The sequence below is a fragment of the Muntiacus reevesi genome, chromosome 2 (genome assembly GCF_963930625.1).
Source record: "Muntiacus reevesi chromosome 2, mMunRee1.1, whole genome shotgun sequence".
NCBI classification, from domain to species: Eukaryota; Metazoa; Chordata; class Mammalia; order Artiodactyla; family Cervidae; genus Muntiacus; species Muntiacus reevesi.
Genome location: NC_089250.1, coordinates 227,447,428 through 227,469,677, shown reverse-complemented (window position 1 = coordinate 227,469,677; position 22,250 = coordinate 227,447,428). Strand labels below are relative to the sequence as shown.

Genomic DNA, 22,250 nt, shown 5'->3' with positions numbered 1-22,250 from the left:
GCAGGGGCGCTGAGACACAGGTGTGCCCAGTGCAGGGTGCGTGCCCCGAAATCTGATCGCTATTTGTGTTTTACTGTGGTCAGACCCTGGGCGATGGAATCTAGTGCTTGGGGAGGTTTAGCAGGAAAACCCTGAAAGTGGAGAAAATTATTACATGTGCATATGCTTTTTTCGGGTGGGGTTGGTAACCACTTCTGACTTTCACTGTTGCACTGTGACGTTCATGTAGGAAACATCCTCTGGTACACCAATATGTGTGTAGGGATTGCTGGTCTGTTTATGGCTCTGGGTCATTATGGTCAAAATGTCACATGGCCTGTTTACCAGCACCCTCACCCACACTGAATATGTTCATTTTTTAAAAATTTATTTATTTGGCTGCACCGGGTCTTAGTAACCTCATGTGTGATCTAGTTCCCTGACAAGGGATTGAACCGGGCCCCCTGCATTGGGAGGATGGAGTCTTAGCCACTGGGCCACTGGGGAGTCCCTGGACATCTTCATTTTTCAATGTGGCCATTTCTCTGGGTGGGGAGCTTATCTGGCTCTTTAGCCAGCAGTCCTGAGGTCACCAGTGAGGGTCCGCGTTTTCCTACAGCCTTGGGGTCTGGAGCACTTAAGGGAAAGTCTGTGAAAACCTTCCTTTTCTGACTTCGTCAAGAATCCCTCAGAGAACTGGGTGCAGGAAACAAACTGCTGCCGTGACGGGGTCTGACCCCCAGAGCAAGAGCCCGCCTTGCAGCTGTGTGACTGATGCCGCGCCCCCGGGCAGGATCCACATCTGGGTCTTCCTGGGCCTCCCTCGGTGCCCAGCCCTCAAGAGCCACCTCCATCTTGGTTCCTCCCCACAATCTGGAGGCCCGTGGACCGCCCTTCCACAACCTCCTTTCCTATGGCCATCGCCCATGGCACGGCCAGGCTGCTAGATGGGCAGGCCAGGAGGTGGCAGGGTGTGACCGGTCAGATAACAGGGCAGAAGTGAGCAAGGTAGGGCGGTGCAGCGAAGAGGGGCCCAGGCTGGAGTTGGGAGGATTGTTCCACCCCAGCCCCACCACCACCCTTTGTGGGTTCTCAGCCTCCCTGGGTCTCCTCCTCTGCAGAAAGCTGCCACAGGGGTTGTTCCACGGTTTGGATGAAAGTGCGTTTGAAGTGCCCAGTACCGCCCTGCACAGGTTGGATGCCAGGTGGCTGCTACCCCGCCACAGGAGAGCACCTCTGGGGCCACCTGGCCCAGGCTGCACTTAGCCCAGCCAGGAACTGGGGTTTTAGCTGCCTGGCTCTGCACACAGGATAATTAATGGCTTTGCCTGGAGAACTTGTCTTTCCAATTCTCACAAGGTGGCCACGATTCTGATATCTGACAAGGGTTGGCGTAGGTAAAAACAGGGACCTGGAGTCAGTGCTTGTGAGTCCCCAGAGGCATCTCCCAGGACTCCAGGACTCTGAGGAGCCCTGGGCCAAGTGGAGGGAGCCCCAGGCCAAGTGGAGGGAGCCCCATGGAAGAGTACAGAGTCCAGCCTGGCAGGGGTCCATCCAGCGTCTCTGCCCAGCAGGCAGCTGTCCTTGCGCCCCGCCCACATCCTCTGTCCCTGCCCGGCCCCGCCCATGCCCACGCCCAGCCACGCCCACATCCCCTTGTCCCCGCTTCTGCGCACACCAACTGGCTTGCGACCATGCGCTCTCACCACCCTCATCTGTGTTCCCTCTGCGCCCGACGGGGAGGACGCAGGCGGGGTGAGGGTCCCTGGAGCAACCCTGCAGAAAGGGGCAGGAGCTGCCGCATAAATCCGTGTCCTCCCACCTCTCTGACCCTAGGTGGACAGCTGCTGCTGCTGGTTCCCTCCCTCCCACTCCCCTGCCCTGCCTCCTGGCCTTGACCAGACACCCTCTGGGGTTACCAAATAAGATAGTGCCCTATTTCCCAAAGCCTGTCTCTCATTCCCAGAATCCAGGGAGGAGTTGGTTTAGGCAGCCCACCTGCCAAGCTGACACCACCTAACGGGAAGGCCTGATCCATGGGAAGCCTGCCTGTGCATGACTTGAGACTGCTTTGGGGTCCTGTTTCCCACAGTGTGGCCTTAGCCCACCCCAGCCCCCCAGCATCATGTGGTAGAAAGGGCAGGTTAGTAGTTGATTAATGAAGGCTGGGGCCTGCCGGCCCTTCTAATCCCACCTTGGGGAAGGAGCCAGCTACGGGGGCTCTGGAGCCTGACCCAAAGGGAGACATGAGTAATGGTGATCTCATCTTTATTTAGAGTTTTGATACTTTGCTCACACAGATTTTGTCATTATTTCTAATATTTTAAAATATTGGGTTAGAACGTGACTTATCGCAACCACTGAGTGGGGTCTTTTGATGCCCCTTAAATTCTGCCTCTCAGGTCCCCATCCCAGGAGACTTCATTTTCACAGTCACTCCAGGTGATCCTAATGTGCATTAGAGACCCTCTGCATCAAGGGTGATACTTAATAAGCCAAAGCAGCCCTCAGATGGCTAAGATCAAGACCGCCTAAAAAGTAAGGCATAAAGTTAGGTGTGTTTCATTGCAAGAAGCAGACTCAGTAAAACCAGCTTGAACAATAAAGAAGTGTATTATTGCACTAGAGTTGCAGAAGCAGGGTGGGTTTCAGGGACAAAACAGGTTGCTGGTTGATTCGGCAGCTTAACAATGCTCTGACCGGCGCTATCCCCTCTATCTGTCTGCCCCACCCCTGCATCAGCATCATCCTCAGTGCTGGCCATTGGCCCCCTCCAGACACAGCAGTACCAGGAGCAAGGACACAGCAGGTTCCTCTTGGCATGTGAGAGACAGGACAGTCCCCAGAACCCCCTCTCTGCACATCCCATTGACTGGAGTGGGTCATAGGCTCACATCTGAGCCAAGAATGAGCTTCTTTCTTAACCTGTAGAAAGGCTGGGGCTGGCCGGGCTGGGTCCAGTGCTGGGCGGTATCCTGGAGTCCTGGAGGGATTGTGGGCATGTCAGGACGGAGACCTAAAGTGGGAGCGGGGGAGTTGGTGTCGTACCTGGAAGGTGGAAGAGGAGGTGAGCGACAGCATTCTCCATGGACACCCCAAGAAGGTGTTTCAGACATGGTTGACAGAGCCCCTTGGTGACAGGCAGAGCTGTCCTGGGGGTTGTGAAGGCAAGCATCTCTGCCCCCTGATACAGCCACAGCTGCCTTCCCTGACTGTCTGCTGGGACCCTGCACAGCTGCGCTCTGCAGACCTGATGCCAGGCACACAGGATGAGCTCCACGGCCCTCCTGCTTGGCCCTCCTGCTGTGTCTGCGTGGGGCTCTAAGTGAGCCTCCCCTTCTGCAGGAGGAGCCACCCCTGGATCCAGGTGGGTTGGGGAACTGAGAAATGCCCCTGGGTCCAGGTACCTTCCTGCTAGAGCTCAAGACTCTTTCTGCTTAGGCTCTTTCCCTGCCTTTGTGGTTGACTTAAAGCCACAGAATCTGGTGCCCACACCAGCTCAGCTGATGGCCAGGGCAGGACGCCACCCACCAGGGCCCTGGTGCAGTCCCTCTTCCCAGCTTCCTTTGCACAGTCACCCCTCTCTCACGTCCCCAAAAAAGGTCAGTACCCCCTGCTGGGCTTACCCATGATGCCTCTCTGTCTCCCTGCTTGCAGCAAACAAAGCTTCTTGCAATTCAGACTGTTTCCAGTCTTTGCAACAAAATTGATGGAGGCCCATGAATTTGTCAGCTGACAGTCTTTCAAAATCATTCTTGTGACTGGTCACCCTGAGGTCTGGGGCAGAAAACTAATGGAAGGAGACCACGGTGGTGTCACTAGAGCACATGAGCTTCTCGTTATTGTTCAGTGGCTCAGTCGTGTCTGATTCTTTGTGACCCCATGGACTGCAGTATGCCAGGCTTCCCTGTCCTTCACTATCTCCCAGAGTTTGCTCAGATTCATGTCCACTGTGTCAATGATGCTTTCTAACCATCTCATCCTCTGCTGATCTGTTTACTTGTGTAACTGGGGCTTCTTATAATTTCACAGTAAAAATCCGTATAGGAATGGGATTTGTGCTGTACTCCTTTTCTTGGAAATAAGGAATATGTATGGGTGGATACACACTGCTTCAAAAAAACCTGCCCATTTATTAGGCATTTCTAATAAAAAATTTACCTTTTACGTTTAATAATTCTCAAAATGTGTAATAAATTCACATTATTTTTATCAGCTACACACCACTTGTAATTAAAACAATAACCCAATCTAGAAGACAAACTTGAACACAAGAGAATGTTTAAATCTTGAGATCCCAATGTCTTTACATACTTTTGTGTGATACAGGAATCTAAATAATTTGAAACCGAAACTAGGGCAAAATTCTGTTGGGCAGAATAGAAACATACAGTGAGGGAGGGAAGGGGCTATGTGAAAAGCCAGGCGTCAGAGAAGCAGAGTCTTTATATATTTTGGAAAATAGTTCTTTATTGGGTGTGTGTCTTGCAAATATCTTCTCCCATTCTGTGGCTTGTCTTTTTATTCTCTTGATAGTATCTTTCACAGAAGTTTTAAATTTTAATGAAGTCAAACTGACCCAATTTTTCTTTCCTAGATCATGCTTTTGATACTGTATCTAAAAGCTCATTTTGTCAGCTTGGAAGTTGGTGAAAATTCAGATGTTAAAGAAGAGTTAGTTTGTGGATTTTTAAGTGGACAAGGATGGCTATCAAAACGCTATCACTACTAGACCAGCAGATTCTCTCTTATTTTGAAATATCCATACTTAACGGTGTGGCAGATTTTTATCCTCTTGGCAACTATTTAAACTTCTGGTGAAGATTTCTATGTACAACAGAAATGTATTTGAGGAAGTCCGTCATTACTCCGAATTATTTTGTCTTGTTCTAATATTTATTTATCCTGCTGTGCTGGGTCTCGGTTGCCACACGTGGGATCTTCTCTCCTCCTTGTGGCATTCAGGATCTTTAGCTGCAGCCTGTAGGACCTAGTTCCCTGACCAGGGATGGAACACGGCCCCCCTGCATTGGGAGGGTGGAGTTTTAGCCACTGGACTACCAGGGAAGTCCCAGAATTAATTTTACAGACAAGTGGTCTGCAGTGGCTGGATGCCCAGGTTGAACTGGCATGGCGGGACTCCAGCTTTGCCAAAGACCCAGGGGTTGTGCTGAGGCCACTTCTAGGCTGAGAAACCAGCCCAGGGGAGGCAACAGGGAGCCCAAAGGGTAGAGGCTGTGAAGCATTCAGCTTCCACCCATGCAGCCACTCGGAGCCTCTGTCCCTCCACCTGTAACGTGGGGGCTCCAGGAGCATCTGCCTGACAACTGAGGGAGAGTTAGGTGCTCAGCTCAGTGCCTACCATCAGCAAACCCTCCTCAGTGTGACAGCTCCTGCCATGACTCACCATGACTGTTGACGAGGTCAAACTGGCCTGGCCATCCCTCTGATCACTCAGCGCAGGCCTCAGTCCTCCCAGGCGGGGACTCAGGAGCCTTCGGGCTGGCTCGGGGCCTGAGCGTGTGGTCTCTGATGATTGCTGTTTTATTCCTGGTGTTTTGAGATCTGCCACATCTCCAGTGGTGTTCAATACCCTGCTTAAATCAGTGATGTTGCAACTGGTAATTTAACACAAAGAATTGACAACCATGTGCTGTTTGCAGGGGATGAGATGCAGCAGACCCCAGGCTAGGCCCAGCTTCTGCTAACGCTCTGTGAGATTTCGGTGTTGTCAGTCGGTCCACCTCCCTGCCCAGTTGAGAGCACCAAGGTGGGCTTCGGGCTGTCTGCTTGCTGCTCAATGCCCCACCTGACCCACTGAGGGCTTGTTAACATCTCTGAAATGTAGAGGCGTCTTAGGATTATAACTGGGAGAGCATTCTCTTTTCTTAATGGTGCATGAAATGAGTATCTTAACATCAGTGGTGCTTCAGAGTTCATGAAGTAAGGGAGCTGGTATCAGTGAACCCTGGTGTGGGAAGTCTGGGACGCTTACTTTTAGATCCACATTCTTCTGTGACCCAACTTTGCATGAAATGTTCCCTTGGTATCTCAATCTTCTTGAAGAGATCTCTAGTCTTTCTCATTCTATTGTTTTCCTCTGTTACTTTGCACTGTTCACTCAAGAAGGCTTTATCTTTCCCTGCTATTCCCTGGAACTCTGCATCCTTTTCTCCTTTGCCTTTCCCTTCTCTTCTTTTCTCATCTATTTGTAAGGCCTCCTCAGACAACTACTTTGCCTTCTTGCATTTCATTTTTGGGGGGATAGTTTTGGTCACTGCCTCCTGTACAGTGTTATGAACCTCCGTCCATAGTTCTTCAGGCATTCTGTCTACCAGATCTAATCTCTTGAATCTATTCGTCATCTCCACACACAAGTTCAGGACCGTCTGCTCTACCCTGGGACAGGAGGGGTCCACACCTGATCACATTCTGAAAGTCAGGGGAAAGGAGATGCCAGAAAATTGTGTTCTAAGTAGTCCTTCACCACACTTCTCTTATCTTCTCTTATCTCCACAAGGATAGAGACGCAGGAGGTCAGGGACTGGCAGGGGCCACACAGCTAGTTGGTAACCCAGAGACTCTGTCCAGTGCCCCTGGGAGTGGCCATGAGGATGAGGCAGGGATGACTCCCTGCCCAGAGCCTTGCATTGTGTTTCCGCTGGCTTCCTTTGCCCAACTTGCCCCAGTGACGGGGGTGGGGGTGGGGGTGTGGCTCACTCAAGGAGAAGGGTGTTTTTTGGCATACTGCTGTATTTTTGAACTTGGGAACTGGGGACCTTGGACCTTCACATTCAGATTTATGCCAAACAAGATGTAGATCAGGGCTCTGCTGTTCCGAACTCTGGACCCTCTGTCTCCTCCAAGACCGAGACTCTGGGACCCCCAGCTTGTCTCGAGGAAACAGTCTGTGTGGGTTGGGGGAGGCCGACAGGGGGAATGGCACCGATTTAACCAAAATATACTAACCGGGCGGATGCATCAGATATGCTGCAAAGCACTTTAGGGAAAGAGGCAAATAGGTGCGGGGGGTGAGGTCCGGTGAGGGCTGCAAGGCAGGGAGAAGGGGGCGCACAGAGGCCAGGGCAGCGGCTCGGCAGTCCTGCAGACTGAAATTAAACCAATGGGATGCAGATAATGCAGAGCACAGGCAAACGCCCCAGGCCAGAGGCTGCGAGCCCGGGTCCGGTGTCCCCGCACTCCTGCGGGTAACTGGGTCAGCGTGGGCCCGAGGCCACAGGCACTGAGAGCGGGGCGCAGCGGGAGGACGCCCCCTGCCGGCAGAGCGCGGAGGCGGCCCCGGCCCGGCCCACGCTGCGGGGGTGGGGGGTGGGGGGCGGGGGGCGGCCGGAGGAGGGGCGCCTGCTGCTCTCCTCCCGCCCGGACTCCAGACATCGCGGCCGTAAAGCTGCGAGGCAGGCGCCGCCGATTGCTCCGAGGTGGGTGTGCGCGGCAGCGCGCTCCGCTCCGGGCCCCCACCCGGCCGCCCAGGGCGCGGCCTGAAGAGCCGGCGGGGGTGGGCACGGGCGAGGGGCCCGCCGGCGCGCCTCCCGCGCTCCCTGCAAGGCACCCTCACGGCTTTCCTCATGGCACCTCGCGCTCCCCGCCCACGGCACCCACACTAACACCCGCCCCCCGCCCCCCGCCCCCCCCCGGCCCCCGTGCGTCCCAGCAAGCCACCCCGCGCTCCCGCACCCTCTGCGCTCCCGGCTCCGCGGCCCCCACGCTCCCTTCACGGGCATCCCTCCCCACCGAGCGGCGCGCCTCTCTTCGCACAGCACAGCGCGCCCACCCGGACACCCCGCGCACCCGCGCTCTCCCGACTCACACCCGCCCGCGCGGCCCTCACACTCGCACCCGAGCTGCTGGCCGCCGGCTGCGCCCTAGAGCCTCCGGCCCCCGCGGCTGGCCAGCGCCCTCGGCCGAGTTCTCAGGGCGCGCCCCGGGGTCCTCGACAGCCCGAGTGGCTGGGGCGGCGGCGGGCGGAGCCACTCTCCCGCGCCGGCCCCGCACGGAGCCCGGCGCCCCGGGGCGGAGCTGAGCGCGATGGGCGCCGGGCGGGAGGCAGGTGGCGCAGCGGCGGCGGCGGGGGACAGGAGGCGGAGGCGGGGCGCGCGGGGCGGGGGCCGCGGAGCCCCGTGAGACGCTCGGGCGAGCGCGCGGCAGCCGGAGCCGGCGCCCGCGAGCCAAAGGCACGGCGGCTGGACCCGGCGCGGGCCGCGGAGGCCGGAGACCGCCCGGGGCGGCGTGCGCGCTTTGTTCCCGCGCGGGCGGCCGGCGGGCGGAGCGAGCGGCCGGAGACCGGCCTGGGGATGGCCCGGGCGGCCGCCCCGCGCGCCACGGCCCCGCCTCGAGCCTGAGAGCGGTCGGCGCCAGAAGACAGCGCGCGGGTTGCCCCCAAGTTACGGAGGCAGGGACCGAGTTCGAAGGAAAAGCCACTTCTGGAACCGGGTCGCGAGAGTGCAATCGCCTCCGGTCCGCCGGACCTCTGGACCGTAAGTGCCTCGTTCGTCCGTCCGCGCTGCCGCCGTTGTCACTCGACTCCGTCCGTGGCTGCTGTCCCGGGGTCTCCTTGAAGCAGCACAGCGTGCATAGGCCTCCCAGGGACCCCCTCCCCACTTTGCAAAGTTGGAGCCCACAGCGGGGTGGGGCCAGCCCACTCAGCGCCCGCCCACTGACCACCCCCGAGGTGAGCCGGAGCTTGACCTGCTGGGGGTGTGGTCAGACCTAAGGTGGGACCTGCGTGTGGAAGGTGAGGAGTCTTGCGGGTTCCCCTGCTTTGCCTGCGCTTCCTGACAAAGAGGGCCTGGGCCAGGTGACAGGGGACTAGTCGGGGGGGACAGTGGGTGACCCTCTAAGAGACGGACGTGCCTGTGGCCTGGCTGGGGAGGCGGGCCAGAGCTCCCTCTAGCCCCTCCCCTTCTTGTTTTGATCCCTGGACATGCCGCCCAGCGCAGAGGCATTGAACATTTTTAGGGGTGAAGACTGCCCTGGGGGATGTCCTGCCCCAGCTCCCAGGGTGGGGAGGAGATCTTAAATAACAGCCTCTGGATCCTGTCAGCTCCGGGGCCTCGGGCAAAGCCCGGTGGCAGCGGTCCCACTCACAGGCTTTGGGAACCGTCCATCTGCATGTTGGGCAGGCCCAGAGCCAGGCTGTGGGAACGCGGGGAGGGAGGTGTGAGCCGACGTGGAGGGACAGATGGCTGGAAATTCAGCCCTAGACGGGCTTACGTGGAGCAGAAGGCAGCAGGGCTGGTGGCAAGCCACACTCTGAGCCGCAGGCTCTGAACACACAGCCTCAGGCTGTCCCTCCTTCCGGCCCCCCGGAAACTGTATGTGTGCTCAGAGGAGTGCCAGGCCCCCGCGACCTCCCCACCAGGATAACTGTATTCCCCAGCATTGGGGCTGAGGCTGGCTGACCTCTGGCCTGTTCTAGAGGCTGGGGAGAAAAATATTTCCTTTGAGAACAGAGATCTTGTGCTACTGTGAGGAGTGATCTGAGCAACAGTCAGACCCCCACTTTGACCGGCAGCCAGGATGCCAAATCATTATGTCTAACTGGGCGTGTGTTTCCTCCCTGGACCCAGAAACAGGAGGTTCCCAGGGCGGCCACCCTCAAAGGACAGGGGTTGGCCGGGGGCAGAGGACGGGCAGCTGTTCTGGATCCCTGCGTTGCTCTCCCAAGTTGCCACAAGGTTTGAGAAACTTCTTCAGGTTGGGCCCCAGGGGGCATCCTTTCTGGGGCAGGGCACATTCACAGAGGGCTGGCACTACGATGGACACTAGGGTCTTGTGTGTCACCCAACCCCCACTTCTGTCCTCTGCTTGGGGACCCCCAGGAGGCAGAGGGTTCTGTTCTGTGCAGCCAACAGCCCGGTCCCTAAAGAACCAGGGTGCGTGGGGCTTGTGTGGCTGAACCACCCTCGTACGTGCGAGGGACGAGGAGGGGAGGGGCGCTGAGCGCAGAAACAGATGTGGCACTCAGGGCTCCCGAGAGCTAGGCGGACTCGGGTGGGAGGGAATGTCACATTAGGACCAGTTTTCTGGCAGAATCCGGCTCTCTCTGGAGCCGCCTTGATCCGTGTGTGACTGGGGGAGGGGACGTGTCTCACAGGCCCACCCAGGGCCACCTCCCCCCCGCCGGGCCAGCAAGCTGGCAGATGTGGGGTGGAGGTCCTTCTCTGAGACCCCCGGGGGTGCCCAGGCCACCTGCCAGCCCTCCCTCTGTCACCAGGTGATCCACGTAACTGAGTTACCACCTCCAGGAAATCTCTCTGATTTGGCTGCACATATTTTCATTTCTGCATGACTGGAAGAAATTAATTTTCCTTCCTACGCAAGGATCTGGAGACGCCGGCAGGCTGGGTCAGTAATCCGCAGGATCCAAGCCTGCGAGGCTGCCCTGGGGGCAGGGGGGCCTGGCTCTGAGTGCTGCTAGTTCCTGGGCAGTCAGGGAGGGCAGCTGGCATCCAAGGAGGCATTTCCCTACCATCCGGAAGAGCCCTGGCACTCTCGGTGGCCTCCCTCCTCTGTCCAGTTGTGTTTGGGTTGTCTGATTCCTCCCGGGCTTGCAGGATGCTGATTGAATTCAGCTTATCTGAGTTTCCTCACCAAATAGTGTGTGTGTGTATGTGTGTGTGCGCACGTGGGTGCTCAGAATCCAAAACAGGGGTGTGCTGAAGAGCTTGCTCACAGTAGGTCCTAAATGAGTGCTGTTCTGAGGAGGGAGCAGGCACTTCCATGGGGCAGCTCCATCCTGCCTGTGGCATGGCTCTCAGACACATGGTTCCTCTCCAGCCCCCAGCAGCACAAGTCACCCCGGGGCATTGCCTAGCCAGGCTCTGCACTCAAACTCACCACCCCGAGTCTGTGGGACAGCCCATGGGGGGGACTTTCCCTGTTTCACAGATGCCCAGGGAGGTGCAGGCTGTTGATCCCACGAGAGGAGCCCCGGTCCTCCCTCCAGACGGCAGCCTCCTGGCATCCGTGTCTGTGGGCCTGGCCCCCTGCCTGCCTGTAAGGATTCCGCCCACACCTGCTGGGCCCTGACAAGGGTTCAGTGCCCCAGGTGTCAGCACTGTCACCCGGACACAGACTCTGGCACGTGGGCATAGTAACAGCTGACACCCAGGGCATTCCCTGGGGGTAGGGGCCACGGGGATCAGGGCCGGGAGGATGAGTACCTTCTGCCTTGTCTGGGTTGCAGAGGCCTGAGGCCAGCCCCCTCCTCTTCCCACTACCCAGGGTAGGAGCTGAGGTGGTCAGTGTCCTTTCAAGGCCCTCTGGACAGCATTGGCCATTGTCCGGCTGTTATAACAGGGTATCCAGGCATAGCATTCTGTTGGGCAGCTAGTGTCACTTCCCAGACCTGGGGGGTGGGGGTGGGAGGTGGAGGAGGAGCCTGAACTCTGAAACTGGTAAATGCAGGAATGTGGCCACGATCGAACTTACTGGACCGGACTGACCTGGAAGGTGCTTGTCACCCATAGCTGTGTCACTGGTCACAGGGTCACCCAGGCAGGGGGTAGAGTCATTGTCACGCAGCCTCAACAGCTCACAGACTGGCTGCAGGCTTTGCCTCTCATTTGACCTCAGAACAACCCTGAAGGTGGGCACCCTTGACATGCCATTCTCCACATGGAAACACTGAGGCCAGGAGAAGCTCATGAGAGGTGGGTGCTGCTCCCGTGGCACAGGGGGTGGACAGGCCCCTGGAGCTTTCTGCTGCATTTGGAAGATGGCCTGGCCCTGTTCCAGGACCACAATGGCAGCAAGAGCTTGGTTTCTGGAAGCAAACTCTGGGCTGGCGTCACCTTTGTAGCCTCAGTGGAAAGACCCAGGCAGAGGACTGGCGCTCAGAATGGAAACTCGGGACAAGGAAAGTGAGTCGTGTGTTCCCAGCCCTTGCTTCTGAGTTCACGGCACGCATGTGGCGTGGGGTGATGGCTGAGTGGGGCCTCTGATGACCTTTGGCAATAAAACAGAAGTTGGGACTTCTGCTTGCTGTAACCGGGGACGCGCCGGGGGCCAGATGTCGGCAGGAAGGAAAGCAAAGATGCATTTGGCTGTGATAAGGAAGCTGCCTCCTGGGGCCGGGGCGCCCGCAGCCCTGATCGACTGTCCACCCGCAGGCTCCTGGCCACCACTGTCCATCCCACTCCCTGTCCACGCATGCTTCTAGCCTCCCCGGGGCCTGGGTGCTCAGAACCCCTGCTGCCCCTGAGGCTGGAACATGGTGGACGTGGCAGGAGGAGTTTGGGGAGGATGTCTAGCCCTGGGCGCCTTCTGTTTACTTGGGCAGAGAAAAGTCCACAGCGGGGGTAGGGCAGGAGTCACAGCTGCCGGGACAGGTCGGTAGAGCTCCCTGTGTACATGACGGCCCCGGGCCACGTGTGGGACCCACAGGAAGTGCTCACCTGCTGATCCCGACCCGGGAGGACCCAGAAAAGCCAGAGTGAAGTCAGGGAGGAAAGGAGAGGCTTCCGGCTGCAGTGGCCCCTCTGACAGGCAGGCGAGGAGTGTGTTGAGAGGCTGGAGAAGTGGGGGTGTTCAGGACCAGAGGAGACTGCAACCCCCACCCAGTTTGGGGGAGCTTCTGCCCTGTGTATCCGGGCTGTGGGGAGGGGGAGGAGACGGACACCACCCAGCTTCTCTGAGCTGCTGGGATTTGGAGGCTGATTCCCCTCCTGGTGGTAGCTGTGTGACCCTCAGCACACCACTCACCCTCTCTGAGTCTATTTCGATGCTAAACACAGTCTCACTGGCTCCTCCCTCTTGGGATTGTGAGGAGGGTGGATGGTCCTGCGTATCTCGCTGACGGGTGGCTCTAGACGTGGTTGTCACAGGCCCTTTCTGGGGGACACGGAGTGCGTCCTGGGTTTCACTGGTGGGTGTGAGTGTCGGGCAGCTCCATGTCACACCCTGTTGCTCTGATTGCAGTCCACACCCGTGTGCTCCTGCCCCAGGTCCAGAGAGACGGGCTGTGTCCTCAGTGGAGCCCAGACCCCTGTGCCTGCTGACCCAGTCCCCATGCTGGGGACACAGCTCAGAGCCGAGCACAGGACCTGAGTGTCCCCAGGGACCATGCTCCGCTCTGCGCCCCACCCCGCCCCAGTTCATGGGGGAAACTGGGGCCCAGTGGGAAACCGGGTCCCATGGTTATTTGGTGGCAGAGGTGGGATTCCAACTCGGAAGCCTCCGTCCTCCCCCCACACCTGGGTCCCCAGGTGGCTGTTGTGACTTCTCCCGGGAGCCTTGATCTTCCCCAGCCTCACCCAGCCCTGCCTGGACTCGTGAACGCAGTGAACCAGGGGCCTTTTCTCCCCACCTCCCTGCCTCTGAGGAGTCAGTGTGGGCCGGAGGGTAGCATTCCGCATCCGAGCTGGCTGCGTGCAGGGTGGTGGGGAGGGCAGCTGTTCGTGTGCTGACACTTGCACTCCTGTGCAAGAGAGGCCCTTCTGCCACTGTGGAGAACTTCGGGGCAAGAGAGCGAAGGGCACGTGGTCCCTTCCACTCCCACGAAGAGCAGTCCTGCCTTATCCCACCAAGGCGCCCGTCTCCAGGCAGGGGACAGGATGACACTGCCCTGCAGTGACCCCGTCTGCAGAGCCCGCACTGGACCGGGCAGCCTTGCAGGTATTCCTTTTACCCGGGGCAGATCCCCACTCGTGAAGGCTCAGGTTGGGGGTCTGAGACCCTCTCCATATGGCCCGCCGACTGCTGGTCTTGTCCCTCCCATGTGGTCTTTGCCTAGATATCTCCCTGGAGTCCAACTGTGTGTGGACAGGGAGTCCCCATGCCCTGAGACAGACTCTCTACGCTTGGCGTCTCCTTGGACCATTCAGGGGCTTTCTGCAGTTTGGAGCTTGTTTGCTTGGCTTGTGATCCGAGCAGCTATTACTGGGTGGGACTTGCCATGTGCACCCTGGGACCCCCAAGACTGTGACCACAGGAGATGCTCTGAAGGGCAGCTTCTCCCAGGATGCATCAGCCTACATGGCCCAGTGAGCCATGCCCACGCAGTGTAGACGTTTGCCAGTTAGGGTTGTGGCCATGTGGAGGAAAAGGAGAAGGAAACCCATATGATTCTAGTGATATGTGTTATTTAACCTGGTGTCTCCAAAATGTTGTTATCTCAGCATGTAGTTGATTTTTTTTTTAAGTATTGAGATCTTTTTCAAAAACACTTTGAAATTCCACGTGTGTTTTACATTTGCTTTGAGTCTGAGTTCCGAACAGCCTTGTTGGTCAGCTGGTGACCACCGTGTCAGACAGGGCGAGGCGCGGGCACAGGGGATTCCCCAGTGGCGGCTCTGCCAAGGGACGCTGTGGTGGCCCTGGGGGTGCAGGCGTGTGGCTGTGAGATGTGTAGTTGGGGACGACCGTGCAGAGGTGACGAACCACAAACAGGAGGGGCTGGAGCCAAACAGGAGGACCGTGGGGCTGATGGACCTGGACAGGACTCTGGCCTTTGTCCCTGGAGTCTCCAGGGCCCAGGGAAGCCCCTGAGTGGAGCTGAGTGGTGGGAGCTGATCAGGTTTGCATTTTGAGAAGATGGTCCTGGGGGACAGGTGAAAGGGGGACAGGGCCAGGAAGAGGCGACATCCAGACACAGGCACCTCGGAGGGCAAGGCCATGTCCAGGAGAAGCAGGCGCCCCCCAGCTCTGTGGACTGAGCCTGAGCCCCCGGGATGGGTGGAGAAGCCCCCCAGCATGACCAAAGGTCTGGGTGTTGGTAGAATGGTCTGAGGCAAGGGCGCTTACTCATGAAAAGCTGTTCTTCCCAGTGCCCTGCCCTTCCCTCTGCTTGGTGGTGGAGACGGGGGCAGGGCAGCTGCGGGGAGGTCCCTGGGAGGAGGGGAGCAGCTCGCTCCAGGGACCGCAGTGGACATCACCTGCCATGGGGGCCCTGTGTGTGAGTGTGCACGTGAGGGGGTGCACATGGGGCAGGTAAATATGTGTGCAAGGCTGTGAAAACCAGGCAGAAGGAGGATGTGTGATTTCCCTGACTACCCCTAGGGCAGCTGCCCAGGACTCTCGTAGAGGAGCCATGTGACCCGTCTAGATGTCCACACTCTGACGGCCGCAGCAGTGCGTGTTGTACTGGATCCCACCTACGAGTCCAAGCCCAGCTGCTCGGCGACCCCGTGAGCACTTGTGAAGGGTGACCCAGCTCACACATACACAGACAAAGACTATCCCTGAATGCCTGTCGCTACACACAGACAAGGACTGTCCCTAGTCACGTGTCTCTACACACAGACAAGGACTGTTCCTGACCAACTGTCACTACACACAGACAAGGACTGTTTCTGACCAACTGTCACTACACACAGACAAGGACTGCCCCAGTCACGTGTCTCTACCCACAGACAAGGACTGTTCCTGACCAACTGTCACTACACACAGACAAGGACTGTCCATGGCCACCTATCACTACACACAGACAAGGACTGTCCCTGGTCACCCGTCTCTGCACACAGATAAGGACTGTCCCTGGTCACCCGTCTCTGCACACAGACAAGGACTGTCCCTGGCCACCTGTCTCTACACACAGACAAGGACTGTCCCTGGCCACCTGTCTCTACACACAGACAAGGACTGTCCCTAGTCGCCTGTCTCTACACACAGACAAGGACTGTCCCTGGTCACCCGTCTCTGCACACAGATAAGGACTGTCCCTGGCCACCTGTCTCTACACACAGACAAGGACTGTCCCTGGTCACCCATCTCTGCACACAGACAAGGACAGTCCCTGGCCACCTGTCACTACACACAGACAAGGACTGTCCCAGGGCACTCGTCACCACCACCTGCATGGACTGTCCCGGAACACTTGTCACCACCATCTGCACAGACTACCCCAGGAAGCCTGTCACTGCACACAGACAAGGACTGTCCCAGGACACTTGTCACCATCTGCATGGACTGTCCCAGGATGCCTGTCACTTCACACCTGCATGGCTTTGTCATAGGAGAGCCTCATTCGGGGTGTCAGGCACCCAGGTGGAATCTCAGCCCACAGGCTCACCCTCAGCTGCAGTACATTGTGTGGTTTATTGGAGCCTCGGTTCCCTCTATGTTAATGTGAAAACTCCTTTCTGAAATCTCCACAATTGTGATCATTCAATCCCTGGTAAGGGACCAGCACAGCTCCTGGCCCTGCTGATCAGCATGGCCCTGGAGGCTTCAGAGTGGAGGGGACAGGTCGGGGTGGTCATGAGGTCCTGGGCCTGACCCCGCATTCAGGAGGCTTTTCTCTGTGTCTCAAAGTGGCTGAGGTCCCTTCATTGCCACCCGGACCCCTTTCTGGCTGATAATTCTCATGTCACACAGAACATCAGCCCAGTTAGACTCCTGGTTCAAGAGGTCATTAGGGGAGACCATCCTGAGGCCCCTTTTGGCCTCTGAAAGGTGCACCTCCGGATGTGGGGTGTGCCTTGGAAGGTAGCGGGTCACCGACCGGTAGGGCCCAGCCTCACCATCTTCCTTCCCGGGCCTGCCAGCCCAGCTGGGTTGGGGTCAGCAAGGGAGTAGCTGTCCTGCCCGCTTATCGGGCTGGGGCCCCTAGGTGAACAGGTTACCACGCCTGGGAAGAGGGGCAGGACCCTTCTCATTAGCACTGCCTCAGGCTGGCCCCTTGTTTCTGAGATCCATCCATGTTATCACATGTGTCACTGCTTTCCTTCTTTTTAATGACTGAGATTCAGTGACTCAGATCTGCACATTCTGTGTGCCCATCATCAGTAAAGGGCCGCTGGGCCGCTTCACCCTTGGTGAGAGTGGATAATCTGGAGTGAACCTTCCCGAGCACCTTCTTGGGTGGGTGTGTGTTTTCAGTTCTCCTGGGGTCACTCCTGGGACAGCATCTGCTGTGCTGAGCGGTCATCAGTTTAAGTCACTGTCCTCCAGACTTCAAGGAATGAATTCACATGAAAAGCCTTCTGCCCTGGTCACCTGGCTTCCCTGCATCACGCCCCTGGGTCAGCTCACCCCTTCCACAGGTGACCACACCCTGGCCTGGAGGTGGGGTGGGGAGCACGCAGTTGTCCAAGTCACTGTCTGGCAGGATGCCCCGCCAGGAGCCTGAGGGTGGTTGGGACAGCAGGGCTCCTCTGCCCACAAGCTGTCCTTGTGCTTGGTTCTACAAACACTCACTGAATCTCCCTGGCACCTGTGTCCCAGGTCCTTGGCATGAACAAGATTCTGCACCTGTTCTCTGGCTTCATTCTCCCCACTCCCCCAAACTCAGGGGAAGTAGTTTGGGGCCACCATGTGTCAACCAGAGAGGCCCCCTCCAGGGACAGAGCCAGATTGCCAGTGGCTTTGAGACCACACAGCCCTCCCCCTAAATGTTCACCCCGACCCACCCGCCTTGCTGTGTTGCCAGCACCCCAGGGACTGGCGGGTCCCTCTGCCTGTGTGTCCCACCCCACATCCACATGGCTTCCACCATCCTTCTTCAACCCACCTAGCAGTCCCCTCTGCCCTGAGTGCCCCCCATCCCCACCCCCTGTGTCCCCGCAGCCCTCAGAGCCCCCTCTTCTTTGCACATCACCACATTTCCTCCCCAGGAGGTTAGGTCTGTGAGGGCAGGACTTCTGTCTGTTGGCCCTGCTGCCTCAGAGCCCAGGCGGGCACCTGACGCACAGGAGGCCCAGGGGGGCAGGAACATGTGTCACCTGTGACTGCCCCATCTCCAGGCAGTGATGCCAGGGTCACGGCTGCAGGGACGCCCTCGCTGGGTGCTGGGAGAGTGCTGTTTGAACAGCAGGGCCCGCCTGCCTGCAAGCTGTCGCTGTATTTGGTTCCACAAACAGCTATTTCATCTGCTTTCCAGCCCTGGAGTCAGGTCATGCGTCCTGCCTTCGTCGGGGCACAGAAGAATGGACAGCCAGGGTCCTGCCTATGTGGGGGCGTGTAGGGAGGCAGCTGGGGTCATGCCCACATGGGAGCACAGAGGAGGCAGCCAGGGTTCTGCAGGGCCGTTCACTGAAACCTGACCCCGCTCACTCCCAAACAAAGGTTCCTTGAGGGCCCACTCCAGGGGCAGCTCAGAGACAGGAGAGGGCACAGCCCCTACTGTTCTGGCCAGGACACCCCAGACTCCACGGCACAGCCTGCCAGGTGCCGGCTCTCAGATTCTGCCCCTCCATCTGGCTGCCCAGGACTGGGGACTCCTCATGCATAAGGAGCCCGTGTGGCAGGTCCGGAGCCCCAGTCCTGCAGGGAGAATTATGGAAGGCTTCAGGGTGGAGGGGTCAGGAGGCCCCTGGGAACGGAGACCCCACAGAACTGGGCCTGGGGCAGAGGAGGGGAGGGCAGTGGAGGTCACCCTGGGTCACCTTTGCTTCAGTCTCTACAGTTGAGACGTTCCTCCCCACGCCCGTGGAGCCACTAAGAAATTAGGTGTTTCTTTCCCAGCATGCCAGGGAAGCCGAGGCTTTGGGGTCATCGCTGAGCCTGAACGGAACCAGGTTGACACCTGGTGGTGTGCCCATCCCCCATCAGCTGACACAGCTGCTGTCCCCCTGGGCATCCCAGCTGTCACCTCACAGGGGGGCAGGGGACCAGATAGGGAGGTCCCTGAAGAAGGATAGGTGGACCCGCCCCTCCCCCAGCCTGTCTGGACCCAGGGCAGAATTCGAATACCCAGGTGCTGGTGAGGGTATGTGAAATAATTATATTACATTTTTCTGCACATCAGAAGACCATGTATCTCTCGATGTATGGCAGATTCAGTTCCTCGCTCTTCCTCTGACCTCCCTGCTGGGGTGGGACTGATGGAAGCCACACGACCCCCAGCTGCAAAGGGGCTGGGGGGCCTGCCTTCTGACTCCAGAGGCACTGGCCACTGCCCACCCGGCTCACATCTGCCCACAGGCGCCCCTTCCAGGATGACCCTCCTTTCCAACTGTTGTTTCCTTCCTGCATGAAGCCCAGGAGGCTGACCCCAGAGTAGGGGTCATTGCTGCCTGGCACAGTGCACGCCCAGCGGCTGTGAGGCACCAGCTCAGAGCTGGGTGACACTTAAATGAGATAAGCTGTTGATGAGAACACAGTTGGTTTAGGCGCTTGTTCCTTTGACAAATAGCGACTGAGGGCCTGCCATGTGTCGGCCCGTAATCCGGAATCCAGCAGATGGACCCGCCCTGGTGTGGCTGCTACTCTGTTTGGGGAGAGATGGACAATAAACGAAGGGAACAGGAATGGGCAGGGCCTGGGGCTGGGAGGTGGTGCCTGTCCTTGCCAGATGCAACTTTTCTGAGTAGGTGACATTGAGCTGAGGCCTGGAAAGGAGGCAGCCAGGGGGCCACCAGGGCACAGCCCTCTAGTATAGGGGACAGCCAGTGCAAAGGCCCTGTGGCAGGAGCATGCCTGGCACATTTGCGGGCCAGCAAGGTGGCCTTACAGCTGGAGAGGAGAAGCACAAGGGAGAAGGGCAAGGGGATGGAGGATGGCCTGGGAGCCGCCTGTGGGCCTTGAGGGCTTCAGCGGGTGGAGGTGGTGATATAAATACTAAGGCATGAAAAAGTACATTTCCTGTGCGCCAGGGGTTTGCACTGAAGACTTGTAGAGCTGATCCAACAGGCATCCTGGCTTCCCCCAGGGTCTGCCTGATGCCCCCTCATGACTGCACGGCAGTGGCCAATTTGTCCCTGGGGGAGATCCCCACTCGGAGCTGTGCTTTTGTAGCCAGCAGCCAAAGCCTTCATGTGGGAGCCCAGGGTGAGGGACCCAAAACCGGTCCTCCCGTTTTGCCTGCTATTCTGTGGTCCCACCACTGGTGGGCTTGGCGCTCACTCCATCCTGATCAAGCTGACCGCCAGCGCTCCAGCTCCATCTGTCCCGAGACCTTGGGGGTCCATCGTGCGGAAGGAGAGGAAGGAGAGTTGCTTGTCCCCTGAACCCTGTGCTGCCCGGAGAAGGTCAGAAGATGGACATTTCAGAGACCAGGAAGCCCCATGGGCATCCTGAGGGGGTTGGCAACCAAGGGGGTGGAGCCAGAATAGCCCAGAACTGAGCCTGGTTGCCGCTCGGATCAAGCCTGCTGGCTCCCTGGAAGCTTGCTGTGCTGGTGAGTTGCAGGTCTGAACTGCCCGAGCTCACGCACCTGCACCGCCATGGGGTGTCTCCGGTCAAAGAGGAGCGAGCGAGTCCTGCCCAGCCCCAGGCACACAGAGACCGCCCACAGCCTGAGGGTGTGGTTGGGGTGAGGCCTGTGGACATGGAGAGGTTTTCCATCCAAGGCACCAGGGCCTCCTTAGTCTCTCTGTTTTGAATAAATGTCCTCGTGAAAATGTTCACACTGCATGGGCAGAAGGTGTCATGTGACTTTGGGCACTCCCCACAGCCTCTGAGGCCACCACGGTCTCCCCACTTCTCCACCTCGGGACGGTCCCCCGAGGGGAACACAGGAGATGAGGGCACAGCCCTGGATGAAGCGCTGTGGACTCCACGTGTGCCCCAGGGCTCAGGACAGGCCTGATCGAGCCTCCCTAGGTCAGAGGGGAAATCCCAGGGGCCAGCAGTGGCCTCGGTTTTCCCTGCCGTCAAATGGGGAGATGCCTCGCAGCCTTCTCACAGACAGGACGGGAGCCTCCGGGCAGAGCAGGCGGACGCCACGCCCCTCTGCTGAAAACCCCCAGGGCTGTTTTGACTCAGCAGGGCCCCACCCCCAGATCTCCTTGGGGTTCTGTGAGACCATGTGGTGGAATGAGTCAAAACATCCAGAAGGTTCCGCCGGGGAGGGAGGCATGGAGCCGGCTTCCCGCTCGCCTCCCCCAGAGCAGCTGCCACCGCGGCTGTACCAGTGCCGGCCCATCTGCCTGCCTGGGGCCGTCCAAGGCGGGGAGGAGGGGCTGGAAGCAGACCCTCTGTTCACCAGGGACACAGCCCATTCTCCGGGTCAGGGCTGAGGGCTGGCAGGCGAGGCTGACGCTGTGTGACCCCACCACTGTGTGACCCCAGGCAGGCTCCTGCCCTCTCTGTGCCCCTTGGAAGCAGCACAGTGATTCCCCCTTGGGGCTGGTGTTGCATGTGGACACTCTGAACCTTGGACTTGATTGACCAGTGAGCTGGCCGGTGGGTTCTGGTTTCTGCGGGACTGCCCCTTGTTATAACTGCTGCTCATGGCCTGTGTCACCTCTGAGGGGGTGGGTCCTCCGTTTGCACAGAGAGGAGGTCCCTGAGGTTTAAACTCTGAGGTGCAGCCCTCCCTGGGCAGATATGGCCTCTGGGGTGCAGGGTCCCTGCCCTTGACTCTGGTCATTGTGTGCCCTTGCCGCAGACCTGGGGCGGGGGCTGTACTCAGTTCCTGTGGCCCTTTCCCTGTGGCCACCACCCTTCTAAAGTCCTGACCAGTGAGTCTGGGCTCCTCCCCACAGCCTGGCGGGCCCTCTGCACCTCATGGGGCTGCCAAGGATCCCTGCAGCTGGCTTTGCTCCTGGCTGCTCCTCAGCGAGTCCCAGGTGTGAAGACGTGGTCAGGTGGGCCAGCACGGGGCTCCCCACACCAGGCCCAGCTGCCCAGCATGCTGCAGGAGCTGCTATTAGACATGTTTTGTGGCTCAGACGGTAAAGCGTCTGCCTACAACGCCGGAGGCCCGGGTTTGATCCCTGGGTTGGGAAGATCCTCTGGAGAAGGAAATGGCAACCCACCCCAGTACTCTTGCCTGGAAAATCCCAAGGACAGAGGAGCGTGGTAGGCTACAGTCCATGGGGTGGCAAAGAGTCAGACACAACTGAGTGACTTCACTTCACTTCCCTTATGGCTCGAAGTGGCTAAAAGGCCCCAGAGAGAATGGCCCAGAATCTGGATGACCGATGGATGTTGAAAGGGACCCCCACTGGGCAAGGCTGAGGTGCAGGCTCCCCAACAGCCTGCAGGGCAGGCCCTGACCCACACAGGCCTCGGCCTCCAGCAGCTCAGGAAACTGCCCAGCTACATGCTGGTGTTCAGCCAGGTGGCCTGCCTGGAAGGGGAGGCAAGAGGGGAGCGGTGGGCAGAGAGGCTGGCAGGAAGGCCCCAGGATGCTCATGCCGGTGCTTCGAGGCAGGGTGAACATCCCCGCTCTTCCAGGGGAAAATGCTGAGACCAAGCCAAGTGGAGGGACTCGCTCACAGCCTATGGCCAGAAACTGAACAACGCCCAACTCAAACCTGGAGGCTATGCCTGCCCCTGGTCTATTGTCTGGGAGACTGGAAATTTGGAGGGAATGAGTTGGGTCCGGGCAGCAGGGTGAGTTCAGGCCAGGCCTGTGCACATCTGCA

The 22,250-nt window shown here is 58.5% G+C and overlaps 1 protein-coding gene across 5 annotated transcripts in view; it reads left to right on the top strand.

The window, feature by feature from the left end:
- The window catches only part of CBFA2T3 (CBFA2/RUNX1 partner transcriptional co-repressor 3), an 80,588-nt gene that overhangs the window by 17,288 nt on the left and 41,050 nt on the right, over positions 1-22,250 (top strand). Inside the window, exon 1 of one of the 5 annotated variants that reach the window (XM_065925203.1) lies at positions 8,106-8,474. The exons of 2 other annotated variants lie outside the window; for them this stretch is intronic. The gene's annotated coding sequence lies outside the window, so the exon portion shown is untranslated. Of the gene's footprint in view, positions 1-8,105; positions 8,475-22,250 lie in introns of those variants that run through there. 2 more of the 5 variants (XM_065925201.1, XM_065925199.1) reach the window with 2 other exon arrangements.